This window comes from Petromyzon marinus, unplaced genomic scaffold (assembly GCF_048934315.1).
Source record: "Petromyzon marinus isolate PM22_M1 ecotype Great Lakes invasive population unplaced genomic scaffold, UKy_Petmar_22M1.pri1.0 PM_Scaffold_82, whole genome shotgun sequence".
In the NCBI taxonomy this organism is placed as follows: domain Eukaryota; kingdom Metazoa; phylum Chordata; class Hyperoartia; order Petromyzontiformes; family Petromyzontidae; genus Petromyzon; species Petromyzon marinus.
The window spans coordinates 267,026-294,140 of record NW_027423691.1 but is presented as its reverse complement, the minus strand read 5'-3'; the positions used below and the strand labels follow the sequence as shown (position 1 = coordinate 294,140).

Here is a 27,115-nt window from a genome sequence, read left to right as displayed (position 1 = left end):
GCGAAATTGTGAGGGGCATTTGTCAATAGGACGTCAAGCAGAGTTGACTCTCCCGGATTTTTTAGGTTGGGTCTTGTGGGGACATTTATTAATTGAAAAAAGTTAAATTCATCTGTAAAATTTGTGGCCACGGCCGGCGGGTTTAGCCAATTCCAATTTAGATCACCCACTAAAATTATTTCACTTTTAGGGAGGCCCCCAAAAAGCTCTCTCAGTGCCGATGCAGCTTCAACATCCTTCCCACAAGGCGGTCTATAGCAGCACACTACCAATATCTGTTGATTATTTGTGAGAGTTATTCTGAGAGCCAGACCATCAAAGCAAAATGTTTTAAACAAGGAGTGAGCTGGTGGACATGCAATAGTGTTACGAACATAGATGGCAATTCCACCTCCTTTAGATCCTCGGTCAAGCCGAAAAAGGTTGTAGTTTTCAATCGTAATCTGCAAGTCATTGACGGCAGGAGTGAGAAATGTTTCTGTTAGGCAAAAAATGTCCGGGTCAAGATTTGCCACTTCTAGTTTTAGTTGACTTAATTTAATCACAAGCCCTCTGATGTTGACATGTAGAACACCAACACCTTTCCTGCCAGAAAAATCTACAGAATTATACGAGCTCTTTTCATTTGGGCCAGGATGAAGCTCAATACCACCCAGGAATAAGAAAAGTAGAATTAACAGTTTGCATAAGTATTTTCTGTGAAAGGATGAAGAGCGGCGAACCTTGGACGATTAGCAGCAGCTCGCAGATGGTGTTATTTTTAAGAGCAGAATGAAGTTTGGAAGGAGTGCTGGTGAAGTAATGGGACAAAGATAGGGTTTAAAAGGATACAATGATGGAGTGTAGAAGTGTCTATGAGCTGTTTCATTTGCAGGTGTAGTGGCAAATCGAGCAACAAGTATTGACGCAAAATAACGAGGGTAGCCGTTTGTAGAGTTGAGTGTGGCATTAGGTATGGCCGGGAGGGACAGCAGTAGGATACACAGCAGGAGAATTGCCATCTCTAAAATATCCGGGGTATACACAGATTTACACACAAGTGGAAATAGAAAAATATATATACTTGTAGGCCGAGGGTGAGAAAAACGTCTTGCCGCACTCGTCACACATGCACGGCTTCTCGCCCATGTGCTCCAGTGGTGAGGAAAGAAAGCATCTGACACTGAATGCAGATATTTCAACTGTCTACATACTTCTACAGAGGCATCAGCACTGAGCCCTCTAGGGAGCGGGGTACTAGTCTTTAGATAGCGTGGTAGCACCACTGATTATATATATCGAAAGGGAGCGATGACCCCGGGTTCAGTTTGACACCCTAATTTGCAAGTGGTCAATGACATAGCTGAGGGAGGCAGAGACTTGCTGAGCCACGGGGCATACATTTACAATGAGGAAGCTGATATTCTCTGCGGCTTAACGTTCACAGTCGCGATTTCGTGAGTTAATGTTCAAAGCAGCGTAATTCCGTCATCATCATTTTTTGCCATGAACAACATCAATCACGTCATCATCATCATTAACATTGAGTCATCAAACATCAACAACAGCGCCATCGCCATCATTAATTGCATTACCACCATTGCCACCATCATCATAATCATGATGAACATTAGCATCATTCATCAACATCACCCACCAGCATCGTTACCAATAGATGATGGAATCCCGACGCCACGTTGGTTGTGGGAGCTGTTTCGACCATACTTGACCACCATGCTGGGTCAGTGCTCGCGACGAGTAGGGTGGAGGGGTGGGGATGGGTGGCGCAGTGGTTGGCGCATTTCGCTACGAACCCGAATACCCGAGTTCGATTCCCCGCTCACGGCCAACATCGGCGACGCCTATCTGAACCGGTCCTGGGCCTCCCCTAGGTCGACTTAGCCTCACATGAGTATCTGGTGCGGTGCGTAAAAACATCGCCACTAGGGAGACAAAGGAGGCTGGGTGTGGTGCTGCTCACCCACCCTCTCGTGTGCTGTTCTGGCCTTCATAGGTGCTCGCTAACATCCCCTGCCCCAACAGTTTGTTCAGGCTATACGGGGTATCTGTTTGAATGGGTGGGGAGCGGCGGTACAGCGGTTAGCCCGTTGGGCTACGAACCCGGCCACCCGAGTTCAATTCCTGCTCACGGCCAGCACCAGTGACGATCACCAGAACCGGTTCTGGGCCTCAAATGAGTACCTGGTGTCGTGTGTAGCAAACATCGCCACGAAAGAGACAAATGCGGCCGGGCATTGTGATAGCTACCCACCTCCTCGTGTGCCGTGCAAGACTTCTCAGGTGCTATTCTCTAACAGCAATTACCCCAACAGGTCTATTTAGGCTACACGGGGGACCTCTATCTTTAGAGGGGTGGGAGGAGGGGCGGCGGGAGGGTGGGGGAATTAGTTCTGAATCCTCTTGCCGTTTGATGTTCGCCGTGGTCGGGAATCTATTTGGGGGGCCGGGGTTCAGAAATAGAATAAGAAGTTGATTAGCCAAGTCAATAACACATTGAACTCTACAGCTCGTTACCAACGGTGACTCGGCCAGCAGACAAACACGCAGCAAGTGTTACAAATCAATAAGCAAACAAATCAAGAAGTAAACAACATATATACATCACTAACATCAAAACACTAGCAGTTTCCTAAAATAGTCTCATGGCACTTTGACACTTCCGTGTAATGCATGTTACCTGTCACGATGACGCTGTGAGCTCAGTGAATCCCCACATCCAAAAACGACCGAGAGATCAGGAAGTTGATTGTGTCGCCATGGTCATCATTGATAGCACGACCAAATATAGCTTTCATGTTGAATATGTTTGAACTCGAGGTGGTCGTGTTGAGCAGAGGTCAAGGTGTTGCACCGCTCAGATCCTGGGTTCGAATCGAAAGAGCCACTTGTGATGAAGCTGAGTTCTGAAGTGTAAGGACTCGAGAGTTTTAGCCTAGTCGCTAATGACTCTACGAAACAATCGGACCCATTAATAAACGTTCTTGGGTTAGATCGCGTAATTTATAAATGTGTCGTAACCATCTTACTCTGATGTTACATCCCGTCTGACCAATATAGCATCTGCCACATAAAAGAACACCAAAGAAATGTAAAATTATCTCAAACACAACTGTCGGCAGTGGCAGAACATGCTTGTCAACAAGGACACTCAATTTATTTTGATAACGTTGAAGTGTTGTGTAAAACTAATTATTACTGGCCAAAACCAATTAGAGAATCCATTGAAATTGAGATAAATACTTTAATCGCTATGACAGCTACAGGCTTAGTGCGGCCTGGAAGCGTATTATTAAAAAAAATAGATTACAATTCCAATTCCTTATAGGGGAATGAAATACTAATTAATAACAATTGAAAGATTACCAATCTATTATATAATTACAATACCCTCCCCCTCTCCGCCTCAAATCACTGCACCAGATTAGGTTATATGATGACGTCACCGTGCTGCTCTATTTAAGACCGGGAGTGGAGGGCTTCACTATTCTGGCAAATTGCCTGATGATGCTGGATGTAATTACCAGCGAAACGTCGTACTCAAAAATTGTAAATGATGTTGAATCACTCTTCAACACACCGGTGGGCTAAAGAAGATAACTATTTGTCTTCTGTGAACGTGACACATTTTCAACTGTTTGGCCATGTCGGGTGGTGGAGGGTTACGACACATTTATAAATAACGCGATCTCACCCAAAAACGTTTATTATGTTTATTATGAATAATATAGGTCACGAAAGCCTACGTGTTAAACGGACCCATTAAGTTTACTTCTCGACTTAATTTTTCAAAATTTCTGTTGTATAGGAATACAAAAAACCAACGTGGTTTTGATTATTTTACAAATGTTACTTTCTGTGGCAGGGGAAAATGAAATAATTTCCCCCAAATGCGTTGACCTTTTGGCGTTCTCTGGTCTAACAATGGTGAAACAATGCCATAAAGAAGGCTCTCTGCTGTAGGCAAATCAGTTTTAAAGACAATGCATATATTATCAAAGCAAGTTTCTCAACATGTTTTGCCACAAGTACTTGTGGTTAATGCACACCGCCTGTTTTTATTTTTAGCCAGAAAGGGTAAAACCGATTCGTATTGTTTCATCAGTGTCTTTAGTATTACTATGTTGGTAGTGGTGCGCAAGCACAAACAACAACAAACCAATCGGATTGGTCAATAACGCTTCCTTAAAATGAAACAGACAATAGCTGACGTTTTGGCCATATAAGTGGATGAGAGTTGCAGTCAGTAGTTTAAAATCATCCCACGGCATTGAGCAGGGTTTGTACGTGGTGACGTCATCACACCTCCCCCCCATCCCCCAACCATCCACCAATACACGATAATATGAAGACAAATGTTTTGCTGGTTAGCTGACTGCAGGAAGGGTGACGTCGACAGGACGCGCGGGCTGCTAGTTACATTATAAAGCAAAAAGTGTTTACGATTAATAGTCTTTACATAAAGCACTGAGTGATGGATTTCTGGCTTCAAATCTAATTTCAATCGTGAAAGGAAATCCACAAAACTCGTCTTGATCACGGAATTTGTATTGTTCTCTTCAACACGAACACGACCGCGCGTTGGGCAGGGCATCAACACTCATTAATGACATCCACCCTTTTTCTTCACCCCGAGCCCCCAGCCTGTCTCACACCTGTTTATAAACTCTCTCTTCCTCTCCTCTCTCTTCCTGCCAATGTAGTCTTTGCATTTTAGCCCAAATAATGCATTGGTGGCATCCTTTAACATTTGCCACCAATTTCCAAAGGCGAAATGTTATCTCCCTCGCCTTGTATGCAGGAGTTCGTAGGTTCGATTCCGACTCGGATGCCTGTATATTTGGAGTTTACATGTCTCTCTCTTCTTGGTCAGGTAGATGGGGTTTCCCTACACATTTCTAAATGTGCGTTTAGAGTATTTGGCTGCTATAAATTTCAAAATGATAAGCCACTTCATGGGGCTATCATTTGCTGCCAGGTCGCTTCTGAAAAAAAACTATATAGCTGAGTGGTCTTTATCTGGAAAAATGAAGAAAAGTTTATTTAATGGTTTAAAATCTCCCATCCCATTGTCACGCCTTCTTGCCCGTACCTTTCTTGAACAATTTCTCTGAGCATGGTATTTCGCTCTTTACGTGACCTCCACGTTCAATCGCGGCTGAGTCCCGGCACGGCCCCGACCGCAGGATTAGAATGAGCGCAATGCACTTAGTGATGATCGCCTGGGCTTCATGATCATTTCAAAAGCATTAGAGATGCTCTCAAGGAGTGTACGGACCAAACCTATGATATGAGATTGGCTAATGCTTTCGGTTCCTGAACATTTCAAGCAAGTTTTATCTTTGCCCTTGGTATCTAATGTAACTGTCTTAAATACAACAATATGTGCATTTTGATATGCAGTAAACTATGTATTAACTTAAAATGAGTAAACGCTCTGTATAGCATTTAACAATACAAATATATTTTAAGTGTGGTATTGAGGTGTTCATTCACTGTTGGTAGCGTTGGCTGTGACCATTCTGTGGGTCGTGATTGATACGAGTTCACCACAGCCAGTTCGCTGATCTTGATGGTGATAGTTCAGGAAAGCGGGGATGTCCAGCACTTGAATGGTGTCTCTGATGTCTTCTGTAACAAAGGATGCCAGTCAGCGTTTCGGGGTTTGTGGCTCACTGTCACAAGGCAGTATCCACGAATCTTCCAGCAGGAGCCTTGACTTCTCAAGTGCACCATCATGCAGCGCCAGGACATGATGTCTTCTGTCCTCAAAACATTCACAAGATAGTCGCATTTGATGCTTCACAATCCGTCCACGTTGAGCTGCACGATTCACGGCGATGGACTAATCGGAAGGCTGCCGTGTCCTTCAGGGGTGGTCCATTTGCTTTGCTGCCATCGGTTTATTCGCCAGGGAAGACCGTATAAAGGTCACCGGCTGATGTGTGAAGGTAACACGTGTTGCATCTTCTCTAATCACATGTGTAATCAGATAGTGCCATCTACTGGTTAGTAAAGGGAAGCACGGGTACAGGCACCACTATAAACATTATCCAATCCCAAAAGGGAGAGGTATTTGGGCCAAAGGTGAAGGGTGGGGCTGGCCGAGAAACTCCGAGAACCGGCTAGAAAGTTACACGAGAGAGCGTGGCCGGGGGCGGAGATTAGCCGCGCCTGCAGTAATATAAGCGGAGGCGGACTCGTGGTCGGTGTGTGGAGTCTTGGGTCCGGACTGCGTCGCTGCTCGCCGTCATCTCTCTCCGTCGTCCGGCCACGCGGAGCTCCACCGCCCTCACCAGCACGCCATCAGTCAGCGGCGAGGCCGGGAGTGGACGGGCGGGACCCGCCGGGAGATCACCCGTGTGTGTCGTCTGTGAGGCGTTAATATCTACGTGTGTACTCGGGAGAAGAGAAGATAACGTTGGCCTGTGTTGTGCCCATGTGTGAAATAAAGAAGAGTACCCTCTAAACGACGTGTCGCAGAAGTTGCTCATTACACATGGAAGGATGTCGGACATACTACCATTGCTGTTGCTTCACATGAAGCTGTGTACTGCGGAACACACATAAAGGTGGCCTCTTAACATAGTTGGCAGTTTTGATTTAAAGCTTTCGTGACTGCAGTAATTCATATTCTTAGTTCTTTCGGTAAAGTCATGTTGAAGGGAAACAACAAAATAATAAGAAAATAATATTTTTTATTGTTTTATAGATATTTTATTATTTTGTTGTTTCCCTCCAACGTGACTTTACCGAAAGAACTAAGAATATAGTTGGCAGTGTTTGTGTGACTCGAAATCTCATCTAAGTGGTTCTCGCTTGATCAACCGTAGAAAAATGAAACTACTCCCAATCTGGAAATTAAAACGTTATGATTTTGGGCTATGTGATATTCTAAACGCAAACCTGCCTTACCAGGTTAAAGCACACTATAAATAAAATAGAGATCAATTACTTTGTTGTCTTGGCTATGATCATTCTGGCATTAAACTGCTTCAGATAGCACGCATTCATTATAACTGGACCAAATCACCGTAAACAGTAATAGGTATTCTGTAGACCAGGGCCCGATATATTTACGTATTAATGTATTAGCACATTACTTTTAATCACATTTGTATCTCTGTATTGTCAAAAACAAACAACAAAGCACAATCTGTAAAATATTACATTTCAGATTTTTAGGACCACGACGTAAAAAAATACATGATTGCAGAAAACATCTAAATGATACAATTTCAAATCAAGATTGAGACAATTTGAAAGATAATGTACAGATTTGTAGAGGTGGATGTAGAACAGCGCTGCTCTATGAACCCGATAATCTCAGAACTATTTTGGTTACGGCCAACATCACTGTTTTGAGCCAGCTGGCCAGGATTGGAAAGAAAAAAAACCTAGCCCACTTAACACCCAGGAAACTGAAAAGCCGCACAGACCAAGATTTTGTGACGTAACATTGACATTAACATTTAAGACTCACAGTAAAACAACAAGCAACATTAAAATATTGATTAAATTCATAATAATAAAAAATTCTTAAAATATCACAAATGGTCCTCAAACTATTCGGGACACTTATTCCAATGCCCAGCCAGGCTGCTTTTGGTATTTAATTTAAAACACCGCAAGCACCAACTTAAAAGCTGTGAGTTGAACGCCAATGTTTCTAGACAACTATGTTTATTTTACCATGCAAGGTCCACTCAGCCGTATTGTTCCCTTTCAGAAGCGACCTGGCCATATAGCTCAACGAAGTGGCTTATCACGAAAATTGATGGCAGCCAAATACTTTATTACCTTTCAGATGATGAATGTTTTGATCAAATAAAACCTGGTATATAAACAGGGTGGTGTTCCCTTAAATCATTCATCCCCAACTCCGATTAGCACGGTTTATTACGTAACACACATACATACAAATTTATCAACCCGCACTGACGAGGGTGATCATGTACGGTTAAACAAACCCCACGATCGACAAGCCATGGAAAGACATTCATCCAGCAATAGATTAAACGAGAGCTGTCAATGATTATATATGTAAACAAAAATCGTATGGAAATTTAAAAGTAACATCAGCATATATAGTCATCAGGGGTAGAGACTCCGCAGATAACATAAGGACCCTCGTCAATGCGGTTGATGTCACCTGTTGTACATTTTGGGTCTTGAAATATAAAAATTATAACGAAAAAATGAAACTAAAAAACGTGTAATTATCCAACGACGTATGTAATTATGCAAATAACTTTATGCTAATTAGGCAGGTGTAATTGTGTTAAGTTATGCAAGTGTATGTAAGTATGCTAATGTATGCAATTATGATAATTAGGCCCTGCCTCGTTGTATAGGGTTGTATTATCAATTGGGATAATACACTGAATTGTATGAAGTTATGCAAGTGTGATGTAAGTATGCTGATTAAGCTCGGCTTCGTTGTCTAGGGTTGTCTTATCAATCAGGATAATACAATGATTCTCACTTTAACTTTTACTGATTGTGTTTTAGTGTTTATGTCAGGTCTCAAGATTCAGATCTCACCGCAGGATACACTTCTTATAATTAAGATTATTATGCATGAACTTCGGACGGCACCACTCAGACTCTTCTGTGTCTCTAAACACAACACTGAAATATGCGAACTCTTATGCTAGGCATGTCAACACAGTACTCCTGGAGATGTCCTCCTCATTGATCCGTACATTTAACCCTCAATGATTACGTTTGTTAAACTGGGTAACAGAACAATCGGTTAATTCCTCAGAGTAAAGCGAGCATACACGGCGATGGGAAAAAAGTCCTTAAATATTAATGTGACAATATTCATACAAACAGCAATAAAGAAACATGTCCGGAAAGCAATAGTAGACCTCAATGAATTCATTGGTAAGATTATGCAATTGACGAAATGTCTTGGAACAATGGTGTGCAGCAGTGTGCCTGCTTGTCTAGCGAATGCTTATCAATTGGCTAAGGCTTCAATAAATTCGCGGGCAAGATTTTGTGATTTTACACAATAGTCTCCCTCTTGATTTGAAGCTTTCGTGACTGCAGGAATCCTACTCTTTGGTTCTTTTGGTAAAGTCACGTAGTTAGAAATAAAATAAAATAAAACAAATCACGACGTTTCGATCGCAACACACGCGGTCGTCATTAGGCAAAGGAGTCAACCTCTAAAGGCAAACTGTTTATAAAGGTTTGGGGATGGGTGTAGCCCAAGTGTATCAACAGCATCAGGAGCATGGGCGGTGCACGAGTGCCAATGCAGCAACAATGCCAATGCAGCAACAATGCCAATGCAGCAACAATGCCAATGCAGCAAAAATGCCAATGCAGCAAAAATGCCAATGCAGCAACAACGCCAATGTAGCAACAATGCCAATGTAGCAACAATGCCAATGCAGTGGGCGAGAGAGCTGCTGTGGCAAGAAGTTATATAGGAAAGAAAGAGGGGGAGGAGCAAGGGGGGAGAGAGACATAGGGGGGGATGGGGGGGCTGCGTGAACGCTAGGGAGAGAGAGGACGTGAAGCTGAGAGGGGGGGGGGGGAGTGGGCGGGGCTGGAAGTGGGAGGCTGGGAACGCTAGGGCTGCGGGGGGAAATTAACTCGGAAAAATAGACTCGTACCCGGCAGATATTATGGAACAACCATAAACAGTTAAGGTTTTACCTGGTTAATAACATCCTTCCAATGATTGCTCAATTTGTATCCATCTTCTCGGTTAAAGTTATGTCTATGTTTATATATCTGAATGGCTTCATGAATAAACCTTTGATAGTTAGCCCGAAGGTTTGCAGAGTACCTTGGTCTCGGAAAAAACAATAGCATGCGAGCTCACAGCGTTATAACAATGGTCAGTCACGGCAGAGGTATTGGTTCTGCCTTGTGCTCTCAAACACGGTCCGAGACATGTCGTTTCGTTTTCCCAATGTAACTGCTCCTGCAGGTACAACTCAGTTTGTAGACTCCAGGATATTGCATCTCAGGAATGACATCCTTCACAGATGGGATTAGATCACGGATTTTGTGTACTGTATTGAATCGGACCTGGATCTTGTGTTTGTTTAGGATTTTGGAAATCTTTTTGGTAACACCTGCTATGTATGGTAACGTGATGGTTTTGATCGGCTTCTCAGGGGGTTGTTTTTCCATGGTTGGAGAACTTTGGAGTAATCTTATTCTAGTTCCGATATGTGCGTTATGTGTGCGTTGGTGTATTGTCTCCTTGCTCAACTCTTTGTGTTAAGTAGACGCCAAGGAGGGGCGTTTCTTGTAGCAAAAATTAGTTGGTTCCCTGCTGAGCGATGAGTCGCGTGTGTGTGGGCGTGTCATACACACGGCGCCCTCGCTCTCTCTTGGCGATGCTGCAGGCCTGTCTTCTGCTGGATGAGCTGAGTCGGCATGACGCTTGTCTTTGAAGGTGCCCGGTTGCGCTCGCGGCTCGTCGGCAGGTCGCCGGGCCGGCACTCGTGCTCGGCTGCGCTGGTTGCGCACTCTCTCTCCTGCTCCGTGCTCTCTGGCGGTGCACGATTGCGCTCACAGTTCGGCTACTGCTGCTGGTCCTGTGCGGTGCTCGCTTAGTCGATGCTTGGCGCTTTTCCGCCCTTTCTCCAGGTTGATTGCTTGTCGTTGCTCGTCACTCTTTCTCTCTTGCTGCAGCTGCTAGTGGGAGCTGGCATTCAATGTAGAATACAACTTTCAGCGATACTTTGTCTGTCAGCGCCGAACTCGTAATCGGTGACACATCGCTACTCTGCAAGCCTCGCCATCCTGTGTCGATTGTGGGGCCCACCCCCGGAGCTTGCCGCAGCAAGACTCAATTTCCGTTGACTTCGGAGACTCGTGGCTTCTGCCGATGCAGCTCCTTATCGGGGGAAGATTCCCGGAGCCTGCCACTTACAGGACTGAATTGTGTGTGTGTTGTGTCCCTGCTTATATCTAAAATTCTCTCCCCTTGGCTTGCCTTCTCACAAATGACCGGAATTCCTTTGATTTCACTCTCAGCTTGTGGGAGCAGTTGTTTGTCCGTTGTACGTTGTGTGTGTGTGTTCTGATTTATTAAGCAATCTGTTAAGTCTCATCAAGGCCTGGTTCCTGTCCCCCTCCTCAAGCCATCTCGCCAACTGTGGAAACAGATGCTTTCAATTGTGCCTAAGTGTGTTTTTCTAGTTTTCCAACTTCTGCAATGATTAATCTGGAAGAGGGAGGGGTTCCTTTTGCCCGGTTGCGTTCTCCCCCCCTCTTCCCTCGCCGTTGGAGGTGTTACATTTTCTTGTCTCTCACAAAGAGGGGCGCCGTCTCTTGAAGTGTGACCTCCCGTTACCATGTGTTCTGTTCACTCTTGTGGGTTGTGAGTTGAGAGAAAAAGAAACATTATTTTCCACCCCTTATCTTAGTGTGTATCCCTTTTTGCGGTGTTGACTCTTTAAGTGACTCAAGGTATATTTTGAGCAGTGTTTACAGTACGCCTGGTTTAGAATTTCTTCGTGGTGTTTGATATCTCAAGGGGAGGCGCCCTCCCTGCATGTGTGATTTATTGCTACCACGTCCTTCTGGAAGACAAAGGTGGATGGGAGGCTCTGATTCTATGGAATACATATTATCTTGGTCGTGTGTGATTGACCTGTTTCGCATTGTATTTCTTCTGGATGACCCTCGGTCTAATACTTTATAATTATTAATTGGTTTATGTTTAACCAAGATTTGTGATCTACCATAGTTGTTACCTCAGGTATTCTGATGGCTTTATTAAGCTTTGTTCTTTGTCCATGTCACCAGGGATCTGTGCTTCTTATTCTCGAGTTATATTTTAATATCCTGAGGTTGGAGATATAACTAAGTTTTGACTTAAGCTTTCGTGATTGCCAGAACTCATATTCCTTGGTTCTTTAGGTAAAGTCACATAGATAGAAAGATACAATAAAAAACAATATATATGGTGAATAAAATTAAAATAAGGTAAGTAATAAATAAAAGCCACTATTCTCGACCTTTGTCTGGTTCGTAATCTGAGTGAGTGTGTTGGTAGTCTATGATGTAGATTTATTCTCGTCGCGAAGTTTCAAACTTTACCGTTAACTAAAATAAACTACAAAAAAAGTTGTCCGTTCGGTTCTCGCCGCCCGGGAAGAATTGTGGCGCCTATTGTTTGTACGTGCTTTGTGGCGGTCTTTGAAGCCGTGTAGAGATTTCCCCAGAATATCATTAGCAACCCCCCCCCCTCTCCCCCTTTTGCACCGGTTTTTATTTATTTATTACATTTTATGGCTACTTCCTTGCCTGGTGTAGCTTGTGGGAGGCAGCTGCTGTTTGAGGGGAGGGTGTTTGTGTCGCCCCCTTTTTGCCCCAAGCGACACCCCGATCTATTATTATAAAAAAACAAATATTGGCAGAATTATTCTTAATATCAATATTTGGAAAAAAGGCCTATATATACAACACACCACAAAATACAAAATAGAAGTTCCTGTTCAGTACAATGGAAGAAATAGGGATACTGACCCGATTCGTCAATTGGTGCCATATATTGTACTCGCCACCCCTGCACAACGGTCTCCACCAACGGAATCATTTCAAGAAGGTTCACACTCACGCATGGAATTCTCCCTCCTGAGCGTGCTATCCATAGAGGCACTGGCTGAGAAGATTAGAAAAAGCATAGAGATCAAAGTGCTGTCCTGTGGGGATTGAGTAAATCAAATACATCTCTATGCAGACAATATAATATTAACCATCACCGAGCCTGTAACCTCAATCCCGGCCCTCCTGAAGGAGATTAAGGAATATGGAGAAATGGCAGGATATAAGCTAAATGTAAACAAATCATAACTAATTACCATCTTCCAGACTCTCAAGGCCTCCCAATTAAATTCTGCCCCTTAAAATGGTGCCTTCAGAGGATTAAATATCTCGGAGTCATTATTCCGAGTCGGCTGAGTGAGCTTTTTAAGGTGAACTTCTCCCATCTACCCCAATAGATCCAAACTTCCCTGGCAGTGTGGAATCATATCCCATTGTCTCTTCCTAACAGGGTGCACTTGATTACAATGTTGACCCTCCCAAATATATTGCACCACCTGAGAATGATTCCAACCCAGAAAATGACGGGACCAGTTCATGTATCAACGTCCTTGGCCGTGCTTTGCTTGCTCGAGACTGACATCTTGAGGAAGATGCCCCTAATAATTTTGATCGATCAAGGTTGCCTTGAGTTGCCATCGGGCCGTCAAATGGCCTTTTCGCTTTCTTCCACTCGAATGTGCATGGCCACACTACTGTGCAAGCGCTTGCGAGTAAGACCGTAAAGATTCCCCCCGGTGTGAAAATGTTCGTTCCTTTATGATTGCGCAAGCCGCTAGACCAGGAGGCGACTGCGGGAGGAATTCTCCTAGGACCCTCAAACAAAGCCATTCGGAAGTTGACGTTGGTAGGCGCCCAGACTCTGGTTATCCAATGACCAGGAACCGTTCATTCAAGTCCTGAATGCAGGGTTGGACACGTCTGTCATTCAGGAGGGCACCGTGCTAGCCTACACATCACCCGCGCTTCATGAGGGAAACATCGATAGCGGTAAGGGGGCCGTTTCAAATATGAAGCCGCAACAGGTTTCTGATGGATACATTTTGTTCCGAAAATTCTGATTTTTCTGAGTCCCAGAGGTGGGAGTTGAGGGCGCTTTTGCATGAATTTTCCGATGTATTTAGCAAGGGCAAATTTGACATCAGCCGCACTACGCTTTTGAGTCACCACATCGATACGGGCGACGCCACTCCCATCCGGCAGAACCCCTATCGGTTGAGCCCTATGGAAAAAGAACACGTACGGCTGGCAGTTGAGGAAATGTTGGCCGCCAATATTATCTCGCTGTCCACCAGCCCGTGGGGAGTCCTGATTGTACTTGTTAAAAAGCAGGATTGTAGTTTGCACTTCTGTGTTGACTTCCAGAAGCTTAAGATATCTGTGGCTGACACATACCCTCTTCCTTGGATGGACGATTCCCTGGATGCTCTCGCAGGAGCACATTATTTTTCGACTCTTGACTTCCTATCCTGATTTTTGGAGTTGCCACTAGATGAGTCCTCTAAGCCCAAGACAGCCTTTCATACACCACAAGTCTTATTTGAAATTAATCGGCTTCCGATGGGTCTTCATTCCGCGCTGGCTATGTTCCAGCGATTGATAGAACTGGTTCTAGCTGGCCTGCAGTGGGTATCGTGCTTGATATGTCTCGATGATGTTATCGTTTTTAGCTGTACGTTTGAAGAACATCTGGAACAGTTACGTGCTGTCATTCTTAAAATGCGTGCGGCGAACCTCAAATTTAAGCCGAAGAAGTGTCATCTGCTCCAAAAATTTGACATCAGCCGCTCGGCACTTGTATTGGTTATTGGCTGAACCTGGCCTTCATTATGCTTGCGGGTGTTGTTACACGGTGAGTGTGGGAGATGCTGGTGCTGAAGGGGGTCCAAAGGTTTTGTGTGTTACTGCGTTTTGTTTTCTCTCTCTCTCTCTTCCCTATTCTCTCTTCCTTTTTTTGCCTATTGTTGTTATGTACTTCCATCCTCTTCCCCCATTAGTTACTGTATATTCTGTATATAGTGTATATGTTGTATAGATGGGTTGGGGTATTTGTTTGTTGCGGCACACTAAGGGGTTGTTCGTTTTGTTCTTTTGTTGAAGGGGGAGTTGACAGCCGGGACTGCTGAGTGCTACAAAGGGGGGGGGGGGGGGGTTATGTAGTGACATCGCGGAAAGTCACTGTCCAGTGCCGGCCCTAGAGAGGCACTGTGTGTGGTGTAACCACATCACGGATACCACAAAAGTGTGGGTCTAGTACTGGCCTTAGAGGGGCCCGGTGAGCGCTGATGGATAGCGCTAGATGGCACCATGCTTGGCGTGCAGTGCCAACCCTACAAGACAGGGTGTGGGAGTGCTGACCATAGGAATGAGGTTACTAGAGGGCATGGCACTCTGGTTGACCCGAGAGGACATGTGACCAGTTAAGTCTACAAAGGGGCCCAAGTGGTGGCTAGGTGTGGTCACGTGGTTAGCATCCAGATCCTTCCCGAGGATTTTGGAAGGTGGTCATGGCCAAGTGCAGAGCCAGCCACGCCGCAGAGAATATAATCCGGGTCCCCAGAGGGACCGGCGTTGTTGTTCATCCTTGAATAAACCTTTGTCTATGTTCTACGTTCTCCATTCTCCGTTCAATGAGTCTTCAATACGTGGACCTGGACCCGAGCTGTGGTCCCGTTCCGTAGTAGCTCGTTATGTTGTAATTAGTGTAGTTAGCCTGGTGGTCACCACCATAGGTTGTTATTCTGTTAAGGGGTAGTTATCCCGTGTGTTGGAGTTAAATAAATGTGTTGCCTCCAAGTCTATGTCTGCGACTCAGTTGAACTCACTCCAAGTCTATTACATCAATAATACGTGACTAAGTTTGCTAGTATTATGTAATTTTTTTTAATTGCGGCGTTCTCAATTTACAATGTATTTATCTTGTTAGCCTCACGTATAATTCAGACGAGCTTAGTTATAATTTCTAAGTATTTTTCGTATGTATTTAAGTACAGTGCACGTGTAGTGGGCTCACTTGAAAGACACACTGATTCAGGAGGCAACACATTTATTCTATGACCACAATGGGGTAACGACACAAACGCGTCAGGTCAGTCGGCACACTGCCTGACCCAAGTTGCTGAGCATGAAGACCGAAGAGAAGACGTAGCAAGGCGGGTTCTATTGCAGCAAACAGCCCTGATGCAGCCCCGGGACCCCCCTTTCATACCCCTCAGCGTGGCCCCGCTCCGCCCTCGGACACGATTTCATCCAGAACTTACTAGAAGGTTCTGGATCGCCTTCCACGTGTCCCCTGCCTGGCTCTGCCCTCGGCCACGCCCCCTTCTGGAACTCACTAGAAGGTACTGGGTCCTACAACACGTGTCCCCTCTGTCACCTTTGGCCTACATGCCATCACGTGCCCCTGCGGCCAATCGGGCTGCTACATCCTCAACTGCCCCCTACTCTGCCAGCCCCAGAGACGTCTACCATGACATATACTCTGCTGGCAGAGGGCTACTATACCCACTATTCTTCTCTCTGTCGGTAGATGGCACTAGGTGCCGTAGTGACCCATTATATGTCACTACACATGTAATGGACGGACACCCACCGTGAACCAGTTAACTACACGAAACATATATTCGGTTGGTTGGCATTATATATTATATTTTGTTCAGTCATCTTCGCGCAGAATATATACACGTGTGTAATATGAGTTTAATGTGTGAAATTATTCACGTCAATTATGTCACCATAATTAGATAGGTGGAAGATTGAGGAATCATGCCACGATTGAGCCATTTAATGTCTGTACGCTCTTCGTTAATAAAATATAAGTGTATGCTTTCAGTTTAAATTCTTCATCATCATCATCGGACATGTTTAATCCACTGCTCGATGGATACTGATTTAATTACCAGCTAATGCTCACACACTTGTGTGGTGACGTGGAATGAGTCACTGGAGCGCGTGCCGCTGGGAGATTGGTAGACAATGGCATTAGGACTATCAGCCCGTTCTACCAGTTGCAGCTGTGGGCAAAGCATGAAGCCATCTGAAGGATCCAGAGGGGTGCAGCGCCGAGGGTGGAGCCTGGCCACGCTTTTCAGGATATAAGGCGAGCTCCAACTCACAGTCGGGGCAGCTGCGATCTGGAATGGAATTTGTCGTAATTGTGATCGTCACCCTCTTCAAGCTGTGGGTTTGGCAGCATGTTGGCTGTCCCGACCCGGTGTGTGGTTATCCCCTAAGGCTCTGAAGGCCGGAATGAAAGAGATAGAGTACTTCCTATTAGTGTCTGTGAACTAGAACACAACATTTGGTGTCAGACGTGTTAACGAATTTTTTATTTATATTTTAGGGTTGTTATTAATTTTTTTTCTTCGAATCCTTGAGGGGGAAATAGACTATGCTGAAACACGTGAAGAGGAAGGCTCTCACCCGCATACCCTCGGGCAAGGAGGATTCCCGGGCAGGGCTGGCAACCGGGACCCCTTGTGGGGGGCCCCGGAGTGGTGATCCCGGCGGGGCAGCGAGCAAAGGGCGACGGCTCTGCGCCGCCGCCGGCTGAAGGGGGGCTGCAGGCAATCGGCAAGCACATCGTGGGGCTGCTTTCCACAGTGTCGACCCTGGTGGGGCAGCTGGGCAGGGAACAGCCGAAGGAAGGGGCTGTGGCTCGGGGGTGGCGAGCGGGCAACTCCACCATCACTGCCGACCGAGGGCAGGAATTGGGTCCCTTTAACCTGCCGCCGACAGCTCATCCGGGGGCACCTTCCCTAGCGCAGCGGCTGCCGCTTCTCAATTAATTTTCGGCTGCGGGGGGTGCTTGGGCGGCCTTCCAGCGGCGGTTCTCCACCACTTGCGAGCTCGCAGGGTGGTCCGATGCGGAGGCGCTACTTATTCTTCCCACCACACTGGATAACAGCCTTGGCGGCGTTTTTTTACATTCCGGAGGTGGACAGAACGAAGCTGCGTCAAGCGTACTCCCAGTTGGCGGCAATTTTTGAACTGCCGTCCAACGCGGCAGACATTCGTAATACAGAGTTGGGGGGAGACAGAGACACCCCGCGCTTTCTGCAGCGCACTGCTGTCGCTGGCCAAGGATGCGTACCCAAAGATGGAGCAGGCAGGACTGGATTCTCTGGTGCTTGAGAAAATGTTGACGCTGGCTCAGGAAATTAACGTTTGTTTGCCGGCCACAGAGGAGGATGACCTGTCCTCGATTCAGGTAGCCCATTGCATCCAGGCCCACTATAACCTGCGACGTGCTGGGGTGACGGCAGGGGCTGTATTTCCGGGAGAAAAGGGCAACCAGGCGCTCCGAGCGTCTCCCTGGGTGTGCGCGTCAGGTGGTTGGAGCCTGCGGAGGACATTCCGAGTGGGACGACGATGGGACAAGCGGCGGGGGGGGGGGGGGTCCCCATTACCTCTTTCAGTTGTGGCCTACCGAGACACATCTCCAGGGGCTGCCGTGCTGATTTGGGGCCGCCTCCGCTCCTCTGGGTCCAAAGGCAGGTTGCAATAGGTCACACACCCAGCCGACACAGCCACCTCATGCATCCCATTGCAGTCAGTGTCAGGTGCACACGCCATCGCCCCTCATAGGAATACGGGGTATGAAGGTGGTGCATGATGGTTGGCAATGGACCGCACTGGCACACTGTGTCATGGCAGCGGGATCATCCACAGTATGTGGATTTGTGCAGGCTGTTGAGGTGCGAATGCTCATAGATACGGGGGCATCCGCCACCATGGGTTCAGAGTTTATTTTTAGGACTCTGCCATAGATGTGGGTTGCCTGGGTCTGGTAGATAATCTGTTGCCGCTAATGGTGCGAGTTTAGGCATTATGGGCTAAATCAAGGCATCTATACGGACTGGCGATATTGAAAGGACGGGCCTGGTGTTGGTTTCAAGTTCGTTAGCGGTGCCTTGTTTATTGTGGAAGGATTTTTGGAAGAGGATGCCCCTCTGGATTTTAATTGACCAGGGTTGTGTGGAGTTACCGTCGGGGCATCGGTTGAGATTTTTGGAGTCCCCTACTGGATGGTGTATCGCTAACACTGTGGTTCAGGCTATGGTGTGTGAAACTGTTAGGGTTCCCCTGGGTGCACAGATGCTCATACCATTGAGCTGCGGTCACGGCTCGACCAGAAAATCGCTGGGAGTGAGGTTCTTCTAACCCCTTCAAATAGAGCAGTTCGTGGGCAAATTTTTATAGGGCATCAAACCTAGTGTGGGGAGCGGTGGCGCAGCGGTTAACACACTAATGAACATGGCGACCAGGGTTCGATTGTCCAACACCAGTGACAATTATCTGAGTCGGTCCTGGGCCTCCCCTAGATTAACTCAACCTCGAATGAGTATCAATTACAATGTGTAAACAACGCCACTGGGGAGATAAAGGCGGCCAAGCATGGTGCTGGCCACACACCCCATTGTGTATCGTACCAGCCTTCATAGGTGCTGGCTACAGTAGGCTGTTGGCAATATATTGTATTTTAATTAACAATTTGGCACGTTGTTTACGTGACATACTTTACTGGCTGTCGGGTGGTGGAGGGTTGCGACGCATCTATACTTATGGGATCTAATCCTAAAACCTGTATTAACATTTTAAGCTGTGTTCAACCACCACACTACAGGTCTCAACAACACTCACTGGTTCGCTCAATCACGATTATATTATTGCGTATGGAGGCAATAAAAGGTGTCAATTGAATACAGTGTACCAAAAAAAGTTTAACAGTAGTATTGCTATATTCTTGGTTCTTTCGGTAAAGTCACGTGGTTTTCACACCTGATGATTGTTGTGTTGCAGTCGAAACGTCGTGAATTTTATTGTTCTGTTAACGCCGACAATGGTATCTGCAGCGAAACGTCGAATATGAGATTGGAAATTTTGCTCTCTTAACATTTCGGCTATTGCTGAAGTGCCAAATCAATTGGCATGTTTTTCCAAGTGACGACTTGAAGTGATTGGCTCTGTCGGTTGGTGGAGGGTTATACTGAACATTGGCCTCTTACCTACCAAGAGTATAATGACATTTATTTTCGGCACTTCTTGACTCGAGTGCTCACTCGCCACGTCATGGAGGCCGTGATGGCGTGGAGAAGGCCGTGGTAGCGGAAAGGATGCCGTGATAAACTCGCTCATCTTGCACCGACTCACTCGCACATCAATGACTCGCGCAACCACAGACCCATTCACTCATCATACACTCGCTCACACTACCACTGACTCGCACACATCATACACTGGGAGTGTCATGCTGCCAGCTATGGCTGCAACTTTGGTCGTACATGTTATAGTATCGTAATACTATTGCATGTTCACCAGCTCACTCCTTGTTTAAAAAATGTTGCTGTGAAGGTCTGGCTCTCAGATTAACTCTCCCAAATAACATATATTGGTAGTGTCCTGATATAGACCGCCTAGTGGGAAGGATGTTGAAGCTGCATCTGCAGAGCTTTTTGGAGGCCTCCCAAAAGGTGAAATAGTTTTAGTGGGTGATCTAAATTGGAATTTGCTAAACCCGCTGGCCGTGGCCACATTTTGCAGATGAATTTAACCTGTTTAAATTAATAAATGTCCCCACAAGACCCAACCTAAAAAATCTGGTACAGTCATCTCTGCTTGACGTCCTATTGACAAATGCCCCTCACAATTTCACACTGACTGGTGTTCTGGGTAAAAACCTTGGTGATCGCTCCATTTTTGGGGTGAGATCATCAGCCAGACCCGAAGCACTCGGACACTTCAGCACTCGGGCATTTACTAATGATGTGCTTCACTCGGATATTGACAAGGTCTGTGATATCCCCAACCTAACCACGGCTTGGGAGACCTTCAGGTACACGTTTCTCCAAATTCTTAACAAACATGCTTCGTTGGTTAGATTTAAAACTAAAGGCAACCACCCACCATGGTTTGATCCTTTGATTACAAAGCTCATGAAAACTAGGGACAAGGCTTGGACATGTGCTCAGAAAAGTACTTTGGTCAATAACTGGCTAGAATACAGGATTTTAAGGAATAGATGCGTCAAAAAAATGCCTATTTTTCCTCCTGGAATCACATGGAAATGCCAGGATTTTCTGGAAAACAATCAAATGTATCGAAAAGGCATCCAATACAGATAATCTGCCCGTTGAGCTTAACGGAAATGGGGAATATTTTTCAGATCCCAAAAAAATAGTTGACAATTTTTTAACCTTCATTTTTCTGAAGCTGGTAATCTTTTTGATAATGTATTGGGAGTCACCCCTGCTCATGCAAATTCATACACCCCTGTCCAAATATTAAACGACTTTAGTTTCCAGCAAATCCACGAAAATATTGTTCTGAAACAACTGTCCTACCTCAGAGTCTTCCTCTACCGGAGCAGATAGTATTCCCATCTTTGCTCTACTAACTGTTGGTCACCTAATATACAAACCTATAGCCCATATTTTCAACCTGTCCATCATATAAGCATCAGTTGCTCTAGAATGGAAACATTCCTATGTCCGTCCACTTCACAAAGAGGGCCCTAAAGGTGATCCAAATAACTACCGACCTATCTCAATTTTGTCCCCGTTCATGAAAATTTTTGAAAAATTATTGAACTACCAAATTATCAGTTTCCTGTCCACCAACAATCTACTACATCTAAAACAATCTGGGTTCTGAAAAAAATACAGCACCACATCTGCTCCATTAGACTCTCTGAATCACATTTACAGTAGCCTTGATACTAAGCAGTAATATGCCTGTCTTTTTCTTGACCTGTCCAAAGATTTTGATACAGTAGACCACAACACCCTGCTAAGTAAACTAAGTTGCCTCTGTTTTTCCGAAAACGCAGTAAAATGGGTACAAATTACCTCTTCTCTTACCCAAACTGTATTCACAGATGGTTGGAGGTCAATCGGCGTTAAGATAACAAAAGGGGTTCCACAGGGTTCCATCCTTGGCCCCCTTTTGTTCTCTCTTCATGTCAATGACTTGGGCACTGACCTGGATCATTCCAGGGTAAATCTTTTTGCAAATTACACGATACTAATTACTGCTGGCCGCTCTCCGGATGACTTGATTGCTAAGCTACAGGGTGATTTCAACAAACTACAACATCAGCTAGTTGCTCTTAAACTAGTCCTGAATACTTCCAAAACCAAGGTGCTATGCTTCTCACCTTGACTAAAGCTGGAAGTTATTTTTCCCCAATTACAGTCCTTAAATAATTATCAAATAGAGCAAGTCAAGATCTATAAGTATCTTGGTCATCCTGGATTCAAAAGTGAATTTTGAAGATCGCATTGATTATATTGGTAAAAAGACGAAAATATAAATTGGTTTTCTGTATCGACACAAGCCCTGCTTCTCCCCCAATGTTCCGTTTTGCATTGATAAAATCTACCATACTGCATCTACTTGATTACTGTGACATCGTGTAAAAATCAGCCCCAAGTACTGAAGCTTGATTCCATCTATCACTCGGCCTTAAGATTTACATTGCACTGCCCATAGAGGACTCGCCACTGATCTCTCTACATTGGGTCAAACTTAACATCTCTTAATGTTCGACGGCTTGTGCAACAGATCTTATTTATTCACGATGTACTTACAGAAAATTCCGCAGACTACCTACTGGATCTCGTCTCTGTTTCAAAGAACAAATTTGACCTCAGGTCTTCGCTCATTTACCAGCTTCACATTCCCTATTGCCGTACAAAAACTGGAGGAAGGGCCTTTGCTATTGATGCCCCCAGGTTCTGGAATGCTATTGCCAATAAACTGCAACTTGAATCGCTACCAATGAGATCTTCTCTCAACACTGCTCTAGAGGAGTTGTACACCCCTAGCTGCTACTGCTATTCATTAGCGTAAAATAAAATGTTTCGCTCCAGATGACTACTGCAAAGTATTATCTGTATTTTGATTTAGCGTGCTGATCTTAAAGGTGCATTGAAAAAATAGATACTCCGACTGATGCTTCTGTTGTGGAGTAACTCATTCAGCCAGCTGTGGCTCTAGGGTTTGGTGTTTCAAGTTATTCATGTAGTTTATTGTTAAAAATTCGGTCAGTCCCTATGATCACTGTTACATTGCAATTATGGCTTCATTTTTGGTTATTTCGAAAACGTTTTTTGGTTTGGACATGTTTGTAGTACGGAGTTAGAATGGTGGCCTTAATCTAAGTTTCTTGTTGTTGTTTGACTTGCATCCCACTGGGATTTTTGCACACAGCGTTGGTGTACGGTGCTTTTTCAAGAATATTTTGCTGTTTTTTCCTGGATTTTCTGTTTGCACAGTCACTTCAAGATGTTTTCTTGTTCGTTTTTTCTTGTTTTTTGTTTGTTGCGGTTGCTCCCGATTTCAAGAGCCAAATGGCTCACAGGGCTATACCAAATAAATAAATAAACTGAAATGTATATCGTTAATACTGGTAGGAACCTCCTGGTGACACCAGCCCACAGGGGATCATTGTGACCGTCCGTCGTGCATACAAAAATGGGAGGGGCTGGGTGGGGAGGGGCTGGTCACCCCGTGGTGCCCTTATAAAACTCAACGTTTAACCTACTCACGCCGACTTGTGCCTGCCCTCATAGTCGGGCATATTTGTGGAATACACCACGCCGCCGTTGACCCTGGCCATTGACCGAGCAACCCAACGTTCCTACCAGCTCCCTCCGCTGCAATGTGTTTTGTTAAATTTGAATCACAGTTCCTATGATTACTGTTCTTACATTGTTCTTATAGCTTTATTTTGATTTCGAAAACATGGTTTAAGCCATGTTTCTTGTGGAAGTGCGGAGTTGGCCTGATAACTTAAATCTAAATTGTCTTATGGTTGTTATTCTTTGACTTGCATTACACTGAGATTTTTGCACACAGCGTTGTAATACCGTTTTCTTTTCTGGAAGATTTGCTGTTTTATCCAGGATGTTTCTGTTGCGTGTCGTCGCTTTAAGATGTTCTCTGTTCATATTGTTTGTGGTTGCACCCGACTCAAGAGCCGCATGGCTCACAGGGATATACCAATAATAAATTAAACTTGAAACGAGCCCTGTGCTCATACGACTGGAATCATGACCCCGTTGTTCCCCACTGTCACGCCCGCACGTCCGCGTGTCTGCCCTGGGCCACATTCGCGCCTCTGACTCGACCATCATTGCTAGCGTCACGCTCACCAACAGGGACACTCACTGATGTTCCTCCATTTACGAAAGCGATGCTTTCTTTATAAAACGCGCAAAACTAAATATCAAATGAATTTTCCCATTAATTTAATGCAAAAAAAATCGGGATGCGTTTCGGACATATCAACTCCACTCCTTATCTAAAAATATACACCTATCACTTTTCACAATGCAAAAGTACCCGTAAGGAATTTTTTTACCTTTGCAGGGTATTCACCAAAAGATGTGCATGTTGAATTGACTGGAGGTGATGTGGAGGCTTTGCTGTTGCCCTGCAGGGACACCGTGACGCTGTAGTGGACGGGTGATGCAGCCTCCACGGTGCTTCTCGTTTGATCTGGCGCGTGCCGTATGGTGTTTCGTTCACGCGGAAATTCGATTTTGTTCATCTAAAGGTGTCCATAATTTGTCAATTGCATGAACGTGACATTTTGTAAAATCGAACGTTCGTAAATAGATACATGAAGCAGGCGACTGTTGTATATGCCCCCCTTTCCATCTTAATATTAACAAGTAATTTTTTATACATATAGATACATATTTCTATTGTTATTATTTTAACCATGAATAAAAACACCAAACCAGGCCTCGGCATGGCATGTGGAGGTCATATTTACCTTGACCCACTAACACGATTTTGACGTTCAGAGCCCTCCCAGGGTCGGAGGGAGCAGATAGAGAGCAGAGCACAGCGGATTGCAAGGGGCTGACATAAACACAAAGCCAGGGTCACTGGGAGGTTGCGTTAGCCTAGATCTAGTTAAGTCAAAAAAGCTAATTGGTTCTGTATTACTATTAAAGTAACTTAAAGTCGGAATTTAACGACACGGTAGGCTAAAGTTATTTATCTTCACACCCACTTCAATTGAACCCTGCCACAAGCTATGTCAATGTAACCATCACCCGTCTATTAATTTAATATGAAATGTATTTACATTTTAATAATTTCTATACGACTTGACCCGAAGCCTATAACAATCAGGTTTTTCTAAGTCAACATGAATGCTCTAATCCACCCATACGCAAATAATAAGCAGGGTTAAAGCAAGAGTAGAGAGGAAAAGAAATGCAAGCGCACAGCAAAACTGCAACGTAAGCAAAGGGCGATGTTAAACCCAAGGTCGGAGAGAAAGGGAGATCCCGGCCGTCTTTGTATCCCCACAGCGCGGGGTAGGAGTGTGTATACGCTCGAGGAAACACGAGTCAAACACCACAACGGGAAGCCGACCCAGACCTTGGATTAATACAGAATCATAACTTTGGAACGCTGATGAAATGAAATGTTAACTTAAAACTGTTTAACCATTTCTTTGTGCGTCGGTGAAAGTCGGAGGGAATATCGCCCCTCCCTCCAGGTTGTGCACCCAGACAGAGGCGCCTTCGAGACAATTTATAACATTTGATTGTTTTACTTGTGGGTTTTATGGTAGGAGTATGACAACGGAATATACCGTGGGTGATGCACACAATGACACACTGACACACGTACAGACACACACGGACGCAGATACATACGGACAAATCCTGACACAGCAAAAATCGAAAGAAACCCCGCCTTGTGGGCAGGATCCGAGTGAAGGGATTTTTGGGCATAAAAAGAGGATCCTGAGCATTGAAACCTCAGTTCGACGGAGGGGGTCGGCTCACCAGAGTTCGACCGGGGTGGGGGGGGGGGGGGTCGGCTCACCAGAGTTCGACCGGGGGGGGTCGACTCTCGGGAGACAGTTCGACTCGGAGGAGCAACTCGAAAGAGTTCGACCAGGGGGGTCGGAACTCGGGGAGTTCGACCAGGGGGGTCGGAACTCGGGGAGTTCGACTCGGAGGAGGTCGGAACGCGAGAGAGTTCGACCAGTGAGTCGGCTCAGGAGCAGTTCAAATCGGGAACGAGAGGAACAGGTCGCCAGCCGGCGAGCTGCAGAGCAGGGGGCGGCGAACAGAGGCCTAAGTGGCCCCGTCGCTACCCACTGACGTTGGCAAGACTCGCAAGGTAGTGAGGCGCCACCGAGTGTGATTTTAAAAGAGCTGAAAAAAAGAGTATTGTTGAAAGTTTATTTTACATTGAGTCCAGCTGCAGAGTGACCGACGCACCAAGCAAGAGCTTCTGCAAACCAGAGCAAGAGCACGTGCGACTTGAGTCATCCAGAAGTGGAGAAAAACCTGCTTTCAGCAAACCAGCAACGAGCACGTTCGAGTTCTCCACCCAGAGAGAGGGAGCGTGCCGATGCAGCTCATCCAGCAGCGGAGAGAAACTGCTATCGGCGAACCAGCACGAGCGTCATCGCGCAGCTCATCCAGCAGTGGAGAGAGGTGGCCACTGAGCAGCACTGAGAGCGATCAAGCAACTCTCCCCCGTGGACAGGGGCTGGCTGCTGTGTGGAGGAGGGAACGCCGATACGTATGATGCACAACCCCCACTCACCCTGACCGCTCTAAAGGGAGCGAGTATCCCTTTCATACAAGGGACCCGTCGACGTAAGTTAACGCGAGAAGACCAACCACACTCACATTACCCTATAAAGAGAACTCCACGATATGATGCGCTATGCCCCACTACACGACCAATCTGACGTTCGCTGGACCTAAAGACAACTCCAAACAATGACTACTCCACACAATTCATGACACACAAACACTCAAGTCCGTGAACCATCTGGCCGTGGAAGCATCGATCGTGTGATAACAGTCCGTCGTTTATAAGTATATTCGTAATTTTCCTCTTTAATATTTTGTTTTGGACTGTACTTCTAATCGCATAAGTTACCAACCGATCCATTAATACGAATTAACCCTTGGCACCTTCGCCACGGAGCTACGCTCCCGGGGAGGAATCGTGCTAAACCGATTTTTTGATCATACAATCTTATTCACGAATTAATTAATCTCCCGTGAGATAACACGTTCCGCCGAATACCCTCACACTAAGCCATTTCGGTAATCTTATATTCTGTCCGGTGGATCTGTTGTTACATTCATGCCTTTGGAAATAACTGTTTGATTGTCTTTTTATATGAATACCGTTGCATGTGAATCAATCGCCTGTGATAATGTGCTGACCATTTCAAGCATAATAATCGTTCATATTATAATGTATAAGCTTTTGTGTAGCATAGCATTGGCATGTTCTGACTCTCTCACTAACGGCAATCGCTTTATGCGGGGTCCATGTGTTATCAAAGTGAAATCGTACAGTCGTTGATGATTCTGTATTGATACCGTGTGGATACCGTGTTGAAGTTCCGAGATTGAGAGTTCGCATACATATTATAGTTAAGGTTTAATTAGAAAATAAATTGATCAATACAGAAGTGGTCGTGTGATTCTTTCCTGAAATTTTTGCATAAGATCTGTATCCTGCGATCAGATATGAACTCGGG

At 45.4% G+C, this 27,115-nt stretch overlaps 1 long non-coding RNA gene across 1 annotated transcript; it reads left to right on the top strand.

The window, feature by feature from the left end:
• Positions 1-14,761: 14,761 nt before the first annotated feature.
• LOC142923881 (uncharacterized) lies at positions 14,762-24,519 on the top strand. Its single transcript, XR_012940928.1, has 2 exons — positions 14,762-17,788; positions 17,910-24,519. It is a non-coding gene; the product is annotated as an uncharacterized LOC142923881 (long non-coding RNA).
• The last annotated feature ends 2,596 nt before the right edge of the window (positions 24,520-27,115 follow it).